The following is a 9,728-nucleotide window of genomic DNA, read 5'->3' as shown; positions in this document are numbered from 1 at the left end:
GGCCATGTATAGATGTGAGAGTTGGACTGTGAAGAAAGCTGAGTGCCGAAGGATTGATGCTTTTGAACTGTGGTGTTGGAGAAGACTCTTGAGAGTCCCTTGGACTGCAAGGAGATCCAACCAGTCCATCCTAAAGGAGATCAGTCCTGGGTGTTCATTGGAGGGACTGATGTTGAAGCTGACACTCCAATACTTTGGCCACCTGATGTGGAGAGCTGACTCACTTGAAAAGACCCTGATGCTGGGAAAGACTGAGGGCAGGAGGTGAAGGGGACAACAGAGGATGAGATAGTTGGATGGCGTCACTGACTCAATGGACGTGAGTCTGAGTGAACTCCGGGAGTAGGTGATGGACAGGGAGGCCTGGCGTGCTGCGATTCATGGGGTCGCAAAGGGTCAGACACGACTGAGGGACTGATCTGATCTGATCTGAGCTGGTGAGTCATTACCACACCACCTGACCTGCCTCTTGAGAAACCTGTTTGCAGGTCAGGAAGCAACAGTTAGAACTGGACATGGAACAACAGACTGGTTCCAAATAGGAAAAGGAGTCCATCAAGGCTGTATATTATCACCCTGCTCATTTAACTTATATGCAGAGTACATCATGAGAAACACTGGGCTGGAGGAAGCACAAGCTGGAATCAAGATTGCTGGGAGAAATGTCAATCTGCATATCAACTCAGATATGCAGATGACACCACCCTTATGGCAGAAAGTGAAGAAGAATTAAAGAGCCTCTTGATGAAAGTGAAAGAGGAGAGTGGAAAAAGTTGGCTTAAAGCTCAACATTCAGAAAACTAAGATCATGGGATTTGGTCCCATCACTTCATGGCAAATAGATGGGGAAACAGTTGCTGACTTTATTTTTCTGGGCTCCAAAATCACTGCAAATGGTGATTGCAGCCATGAATGAAAAGACACTTTCTCCTTGGAAGGAAAGTTATGACCAACCTAGATAGCATATTCAAAAACAGAGACATTACTTTGCCAACAAAGGTTCATCTAGTCAAGGCTATGATTTTTCCAGTAGCCATGTATAGATGTGAGAGTTGGACTGTGAAGAAAGCTGAGTGCCGAAGGATTGATGCTTTTGAACTGTGGTGTTGGAGAAGACTCTTGAGAGTCCCTTGGACTGCAAGGAGATCCAACCAGTCCATCCTAAAGGAGATCAGTCCTGGGTGTTCATTGGAGGGACTGATGTTGAAGCTGACACTCCAATACTTTGGCCACCTGATGTGGAGAGCTGACTCACTTGAAAAGACCCTGATGCTGGGAAAGACTGAGGGCAGGAGGTGAAGGGGACAACAGAGGATGAGATAGTTGGATGGCGTCACTGACACAATGGATATGGGTTTGGGTGGACTCTGGGAGTTGGTAATGGAGAGGGAGGCCTGGCGTGCTACAGTTCATGGATCGAAAAGAGTCAGACATGACTGAGCAACTGAACTGAACTGAACTGGTGAGTCATTAAAGGTTGCTTCCAGGCCTATTAATTTCCCAGTATTTCCAGTCTTCTGTTCTGCTGGTGTAGTGGATTGATGGCCAGAAGGCCCTGAAAGACTAAATACAGTGAGTAGTAAGGATAGGGTGGTATGGGTGCCAATCCGGCTAGAACTCTGATTTTATTTAGTTGAAGTTAGCACATCTACTGAGAAGTTTTTGGAAATAATGGAAAAATTATCCTTTTTTATCATTTATTTTTCTCTTCCTTCAAAGCTGTTGATAACATTGAATTCAGTTCAGTTCAGTCACTCAATCATGTCCGACTCTTTGCGACCCCATGAATTGAAGCACACCAGGCCTCCCTGTCCATCACCAACTCCCGGAGTTCACTCAGACTCACGTCCATCGAGTTGATGATGCCATCCAGCTATCTCATCCTCTGTCGTCCCCTTCTCCTCCTGTCCCCAACCCCTCCCAGTATCAGAGTCTTTTCCAATGAGTCAACTCTTTGAATGAGGTGGCCAAAGTACTGGAGTTTCAGCTTTAGCATCATTCCTTCCAAAGAAATCCCAGGGCTGATCTTCAGAATGGACTGGTTGGATCTCCTTGCAGTCCAAGGGACTCTCAAGAGTCTTCTCCAACACCACAGTTCAAAAGCATCAGTTCTTTGGCACTCAGCATTGAATTAGGTAAGAGCAAAGAAACTTTTTCATTGTGCCTTTTTTTTTTTTTTGAGAAATTAATAGTATTAAGTTTACTGTTTTACTCTACATTTTCAGTAATTAAAAAAGGGAAATTGCTTTTGCTGTTTTTTTCTTTCACTGAAGAGGCAAACAAATGAAAAAGTAATCATTTAAGCAGCAGCAACAGAAAAGGTGGCAGGTTGGAGTTAGTAATATTCCATCAGGTAATTGAGGAGCTGAGTTTTCTGAGTTTTCCTTAGTAGTTCCATGATAAATGAAAATTTTAATTGCGAAAAATCAAACCAACTTTTCTCAAAACTATCTGTATAACTACTGTCTGCACCCACTTTTTCTAAAGTCTCAGGAGAGGTCTCTTTGTGAATGAGCTAAAAAAAAAAAAAATTGGGAGATGCTTCGCTGCTGCTGCTGCTAAGTCACTTCAGTCGTGTCTGACTCTGTGTGACCCCAGAGATGGCAGCCCATGAGGCCCCCCACTGTCCCTGGGATTCTCCAGGCAAGAACACTGGAGTGGGTTGCCATTTCCTTCTCCAATGCATGAAAGTGAAAAGTGAAAGTGAAGTCGCTCAGTTGTGTCCGACTCTTCACGACCCCATGGACTGCAGCCTACCAGGTTCCTCTGTCCATGGGATTTTCCAAGCAAGAGTACTGGAGTGGGGTGCCATCGCCTTCTCCGGGGAGATGCTTTATTTACCTGTTTTTAGGTATTCTTTGGCATTGAAATCATGGTCCTTTGAGTTCAGTGGTTAACTGAAATGGTCCCAACAGGATTTCTTCACAATTTTCCAGTAACCACGGCAGCACTTCACTTATGTTGCCAAAGGCCATTGGACCCAGAAGTCACAGTAAAGGGAATTCCTGGGTAATCTGGAGGCAGGTTGCTAAAGTTAACCAGGATGAACCAAGAGTTGCTTTAATCACTGCTGTTGTTCAGTCGTTCATGTCCCACTCTTTGTGACCCCATGGACTGTAGCCTGCCAGGCTCCTCTGTCCATGGGGACTTCCAGGCAAGAATACTGGAGTGAGTTGCCATTTCCTTCTCCAGAGGATCTTCCCAACTCAAGGATTGAACCTGTGTCTTTAGCAATTCTCCTGCATCCTTTACTGCTGAGTAACCAGGGAAGCCATAACATTCCCAATTTAAACATATTATTTCAGAAACTCTGTCCTGCTTCTCTAATTACTTTAAAGGATGAAAGTTAGCCAGCTCCCCAGGCGGTGATTCAGAATCTGTTTATATCAAGTAAGTGGAATTACTGCTCTAGGATTTGGAAGCTAGGGAACACGAGCCAAAACCAAACAGACATCTGCACCACATTAAGTTTCATAAAGACAGAGATATTTCTTATTTTTGTTTACCACTGAACACCCAGAACCCTGTTACTCTTCATTGGCAGATGCAAAATAACTCAGCACTTTTAAAAGCAATTACATGATTTCTAAACTTTTACAGTGTAATCTATTCTGAACCATTCTTCATTATTTGACACATTTTAAATGGAAAGGAATGGAACATGTTATCATCCACTGGCACTGAAGCAGTGCGCTCAGACTTGGCACAATGGAAGCAGTGAAAATAATAAAGGAATAGGCACTGATTTCATTAAAAGGAAGAACTCTGCTGCATCTCTTTAAACTCTAACATGATGAGTTAAGGATCACACACACACAAAAGTCTTAATTTTAAGAAGAAGATTGCTGCAAATGAGACTACTTTTTGGCTATCCTTTGACTTCCATTGGTGGCTCAGAGGGTAAAACGTCTGTCTACAATGCGGGAGACCTGGGTTCAATCCCTGGAGAAGGAAATGGCAACCCACTCCAGTATTCTTGCCTGGAAAATCCCGTGGATGGAGAAGTCTGGTAGGCTACAGTCCATGGGGTCTCAAAGAGTCGGACACAACTGAGCAACTTCACTTTTACTTTGACTTCCATTTGCTTTCTTTCAGGGAGGTCTGGAGTGCTGGAGTTCATGGGGTCGCAAAGAGTCAGACATGACTGAGCAACTGAACTGAACTGAAAATGTTTTTGCTGACTGCTTTGAGTAACTTTCTATGTGAAGACTAATATTTATAGTTTTTAAAATTAATGTTGAACCTCCATATGACACTTTCCTTTCCACTTGATTTTGCAGAATCCTTTGTGAAACCATAGTGATATTTCCAAGAGGTCAGCTATAATAACATCAACAAATAAACCATCTTTAGAAAGAATAGAAACTTATGTCTATTTCACAGAGATGTGTTTTTAAAAAATTATTTAATGCTAATGAAAGATGAAAGAAAAAATTCAAGTGCAGAAACCACATGTTAAAAACAAGATGTTACTTGCTGTAGAACAGATTCTCAGAAGGGTCTAGGATCCCTCATGGGGTCTTCAAAACAGATAGGAAATGATTATTGTCTGAATCTTCATCAACAGAATGATAATTAAAACATATGGGTTACCTAGCTCAATGTTAATGAACAATATTTATCAACTGTGGATCCCAAGGAATATAATACAAATTGTAACTGGGTTTGGGTACATATGTATTTATATATAGTGACAGTAGTAATGTTAGTTGCTCAGTTGTGTCCAACTCTTTGTGATGCTATGCACTGTAGCCCACCAGGCTCCTCTGTCCGTGGGCTTCTCCAGGCAAGAATACTGGAGTGGGTTGCCATTCCTTTCTCCAGAGGATCTTCCTGACGCAGGAATTGAACCCAGATCTTCTGCATTGCAGGCAGATTCTTTACCATCTGAGCTATAGGGAAGTCCCATACATTGGTCTATAAAATTCAACTTATATTCAGACATGTAAATAAATATGTTATAAAACAAGATTTTATTTTTAGCAACCAAATGTTTATACCAATCCAAATATCACAACTTCCTTAGAGGAATAGAGATAGAGCCTAAATAATTCAAACTCTGATTCAATCACAGCTGACTTATGCATGTAGCATAATAGACGCAGTGCCTAGGCACCACAATAATTTTAGAGGCCTGTGAAAATATTTCAATTTCTTTTAAAATCAAAAGAAAACATACATCTTTAGAGCCAAAGAAAGTGTTAGTAAAGGTAAAGTTGTCCAAGGACTCTGGAAGTCATTTTTCATCCTTGTTCACATTAAATGAAATTTTTTTTGTTTTGAAAATAAATGTTTGTTCTTAAAGCATTTTGTTCTCAAAGCCTTACTTTCTGAGGATCATAATTAGCTAAAAGAAAGCTCTAGTAATCAGAAGTATGTACCTACCTTTGCCTGATGCTACAGAGAGCATGAAACTGCCAAGAAAGCAAAAGAGCAATGGTCAGTTTGGAAGTCATGTTTACCCTGGATCCTCTCTTTGCAGGTTTCTGCAGCCCCAGACACCATTTGCTTGACTGTCTCTGAAGACTTGTGTTGGCTGGGGTGCTCCTGAGGCTTTTTATATTATTGCAACACTAAAGGTACATGGGTTCTCATCAGGTACTACATTACTGGAAATTACACAAAATCCAGTCTGTCTCCCTGCACTTTGAAACTAACCTTGAGAGAGGCAAACACTCGTAGGTCTCCACAAATTTTCCACGTGCTTAAAGTTTAATTGATTTGGTATAAGAACTATTTTGTTTAATGTCCAGGTCTTTCTCTGTTAGGGCTGCTGTAGCAAAAATAGCATATAGGCTTGTGGCTTAAACAAGAATCACTTATTTCTCAGAGTTCTGAAGACAAAGAATTCCAGGATCAAGGAGCCAGCAGATTAGGTGTCTGGTAAGAACCCATTTCCTGGTTGTAAGCAGCCTTCTTCTCACTGTGTCTTCCTAAGGCAAGGAAGAGTGATGAAGCTATCTAGGATCTCTTTTGTAAGAACTCTACAGGCATACCTCATTTTACTGTGCTTTGCTTATTTGCAGACATTGCATTTTTTTTTATATAAATTGAAAGTTTGTGGCAACCCTACATCAAGCAAGACTATTGGCATCATTTTTCCAATAGCATTTTCTTGATTTGCGTCTCTGTATCATATTTTGGTAATTTTGGTAATTTTCCAACTTTTTCATTATTATTCAATTGCTTTAAAAATTTTATTTTTACTGGGGTATAGCCAATTAACAATATTGTGATCATTTTAGGTGAACAGCGGAAGGGACTCAGCCATACATATACATGTGTACATCCTCCCCCAAGCTCCTTTCCTATCCAGGCTGCCACATAACATTGAGCAGAGTTCCATGTGCTATACATTAGGTCCTTGCTGGTTATCCATTTTAAATATAGCAAAGTGTACATGTTGATTTGCTATGGTGATCTGTGATCAGTGATCTTTGATTTAATTATTGTAATTGTTTTGGGACATCATGAACTCTGTCCATATAAAATTGAGTTTAATCAATAAATATGTGTTCTAACTGCTTCACCAAACACTATTCCCCCATCTCTCTCCCTCTCCTTGGGCCTCTCTATTCCCTGAGACACAACAACATTGAAATTAGGTCAATTAATAACCTTACAATACCTCCAAGTGTTCATCTCTCACTTTAAATCATAAACCAGGAATGATTAAATTTAGAGAAGAGTTCAGTTCAGGGAAGAAAGCATGTTGAAAGCTAAGGTAGGTTGAAAGCTGAGCTTCTTGTGCCAAACACTTAGCCAAATTGTAAATGCAAAGAAAAAGAGAAGGAAATTAAAAGTGCTACTCCAGTGAACACACAAATGATAAGAAAGTGAAACAGTCTTATTACTGATATGGAGAAAGTTATAGTGTCTAGATAGGTGATTAAACTAGCCACAATATTCCCTTAAGCTGAAGCCTATCCAGAGCAAAGCCCCAACTCTCCTCAGTCTCTAAAGGCTGAGAGAGGTGAAGAAGCTGCAGAGGAAAGGTGAAGCTAGCAGGGGTTTCATGAGGTTTAATGAAAGCAGCTGTCTCCATAACATAAAAGTGCAAAGTGAAACAGCAGGTGCTCATGTAGAAGCTGCAGTAACTTATCCAGAAGATCTAGCTAAGATAAATGGCAGTTACACTAACACCAGACTTCCCTGGTGGCTCATTGGTTAAGAATCTGCCTGCAGTGCAGGAGACCTGGGTTTGATCCCTGGGTCAGGAAGATTCCCCTGGAGAAGGGTATGGCAACCCACTTCAGTATTCTTGCCTGGAGATTTCCATGGACAGAGGAGCCTAGTGGGCTACAGTCCATAGAGTCGAAAAGAATCGGACATGACTGAGTCGACTGAACATGCATGCATGCACTCTAACACCATCCTCACAGATTTTCAGTGTAGATGAGACAGGATTCTATTGAGATGCCATCTAAGACCCTCACTGCTAGAGACAAGTCAATGCCTGGCTTCAAAGTTTCAAAGGACAGTCTGAAGCAACCTAGATGTCCACCAGCAGATGAATGGATAAGAAAGCTATGGTACATATACACAATGGAGTATTACTCAGCCATTAAAAAGAATACATTTGAATCAGTTCTAACGAGGTGGATGAAACTGGAGCCTATTATACAGAGTTAAGTAAGCCAGAAAGAAAAACACCAATACAGTATACTAATGCATCTATATGGAATTTAGAAAGATGGTAACAATAATCCTGTATACGAGACAGCAAAAGAGACACTGATGTATAGAACAGTCTTTTGGAATCTGTGCGAGGGGGCGCGGGTGGGATGATTTGGGAGAATGGCATTGAAACATATATAATATCATATATGAAATGAGTTGCCAGTCCAAGTTCAATGCACGATACTGGATGCTTGGGGCTGGTGCACTGGGACGACCCAGAGGGATGGTATGGGGACGGAGGAAGGAGAAGGGCTCAGGATGGGGAATACATGTATACCTGTGGTGGATTCATTTTGATATATGGCAAAACCAATACAATATTGTAAAGTTAAAAAATAAAATAAAATATAAAAATAAATAAGATGGAAAAAAAAGAAAACAAAGGACAGTCTGACTCTTGAGTCTAATGGCAATGCAGCTGATGACTCTAAGTTGGCTGATAACTCTAAGCCAATGTTCATTTACCATTCTGAAAATCCTAGGGCCCTTAGAATTATGCTAAATCTACTCTGCCTGAGCTCTGTAAATAGAATAACAAAGTATGGATGACAGTATATTTGTTTACAACACGGTTTACTGAATGTGTTCAAATCACCTTGAGATCCATTACTCAGGAAAAAAAGAATACTTTCAAAATGTTAATGCTCATCAACAATGCACTCAGACATCTGATGACATGTATGATGGGATTAATGTTATTTTTTTGTGCCTGCTAACAGAACCATCCATTCTGTGGCTCATAGATCAAGGAGTCATTCCAACTTTCAAGTCTTATTCTATAAGAAATATATTTCATAAAGCTTTATCTTTATTCATAGATAGTGATTCTTCTGGTAGATTTGGGCAAAGCCAATTGAAAAGCTTCTGGAAAAAATTCACCATTCTAGATGCCATTAAGAACTTCCGTGACTCATGGGAAGAGATCAAACTATCAGCATTAATAGGAGTTTGAAAGAAGTTGATTCCAACTTTCATGGGTGACTTTGAGGGCTCAAGACTTTAGTGGAGGAAGTAACTGCAGATGTGTTAGAAATAGCAAAAGAACTAGAATTTAAAGTGCAGCCTGGAGTTGTGACTAAATTTCAACTATCTCATGATAAAATTTTAATGGATGAGGATTTGCTTCTTATGGTGAACAAAGAAAATGGCTTCTTGAGAAGGAATCTATTCCTAGGGAAGATGCTTTGGGGAGTGTTGAAATGACAACTAAGAATTTAGAATATATGTAAACTCAGTTAATAAAGAAGTGGCAAGGTTTGAAAAGATTGACTTCAGTTTTGAAGAGAAGTTCTACTGTGAGTAAAATGTTGTCAAACAGCATTGTATGGTGCAGAGAAATTGTTTGTGAAAGGAAGAGTCAAATGATGATGCAAACTTCACAGTTATTTTATGAAATTGCTAGAGCCAAACCTTCAGCAACCTCAACCCTATTCAGTCAGCAGCCATCAAGATTGAGGCAAGACCTTCTACCAGCCAAACGTTTAGGATCTGCAAAGGTTCAGATGTCAGTTAACATTTTTTAGCAATAAAGTGTTTAATATAAGTTATGTACATTGTATTTTTTTAAGACATGATGCTGTGGCACAATTACTATACTATAGCAAATTGGGAACATAAGTTTTATATGCAATAGGAAACCAAAAAAATAGTGTGACTCATTTTATTGAGATAGTCACTTTATTGGGATTTTCTAGAACAGAACCCACATATCTCCAAGGTATGCTTATAATCCTGGTGGAGCAAAGGCTCCACCCTCATGAACTAATCACCTCTCAAAGAAACTATAGTCCTTTAGCCTATAACGCTTGCTTTGTAGAAACTTCTTTCTAAGCGCGGCAACGGCTGCGACCGGCGCACTAAGCGCAGCGGCGGCCTAAGCGCGGTCGAAGAGGAGCTACCCCACGTCGGAGGCCAAGGGCAGCGGCTGGGAGGACCAACCCCACGTCCTAGGAGCGGTGGCTGCGCGGGCACAGGAGGGCCTAGAGAAGGAATCCCACGTTGAAGGTCAGGAAGGGCAGCAGTGAGGAGATACCCCTCGTCCAAGGTAA

The 9,728-nt window shown here is 40.8% G+C and overlaps 1 long non-coding RNA gene across 4 annotated transcripts in view; it reads right to left on the bottom strand.

Annotated features, from left to right (window-relative positions):
• Positions 1-5,526, bottom strand: part of LOC104987312 — a 27,874-nt gene extending 22,348 nt beyond the window's left edge. For all 4 annotated transcript variants that reach the window (XR_825111.1, XR_825112.1, XR_825114.1 and 1 more), the window contains exon 1: positions 5,386-5,526. This is a non-coding gene — a long non-coding RNA (uncharacterized LOC104987312). The remainder of the gene's footprint in view (positions 1-5,385) is intronic.
• Between the last annotated feature and the right edge of the window lie 4,202 nt (positions 5,527-9,728).

Source organism: Bison bison, unplaced genomic scaffold, assembly GCF_000754665.1.
Source record: "Bison bison bison isolate TAMUID 2011002044 unplaced genomic scaffold, Bison_UMD1.0 scf7180017864092, whole genome shotgun sequence".
Taxonomy (NCBI): Eukaryota; Metazoa; Chordata; class Mammalia; order Artiodactyla; family Bovidae; genus Bison; species Bison bison.
The sequence above is the reverse complement of the archived record's forward strand: the minus strand, read 5'-3'. Positions and strand labels throughout refer to the sequence as shown.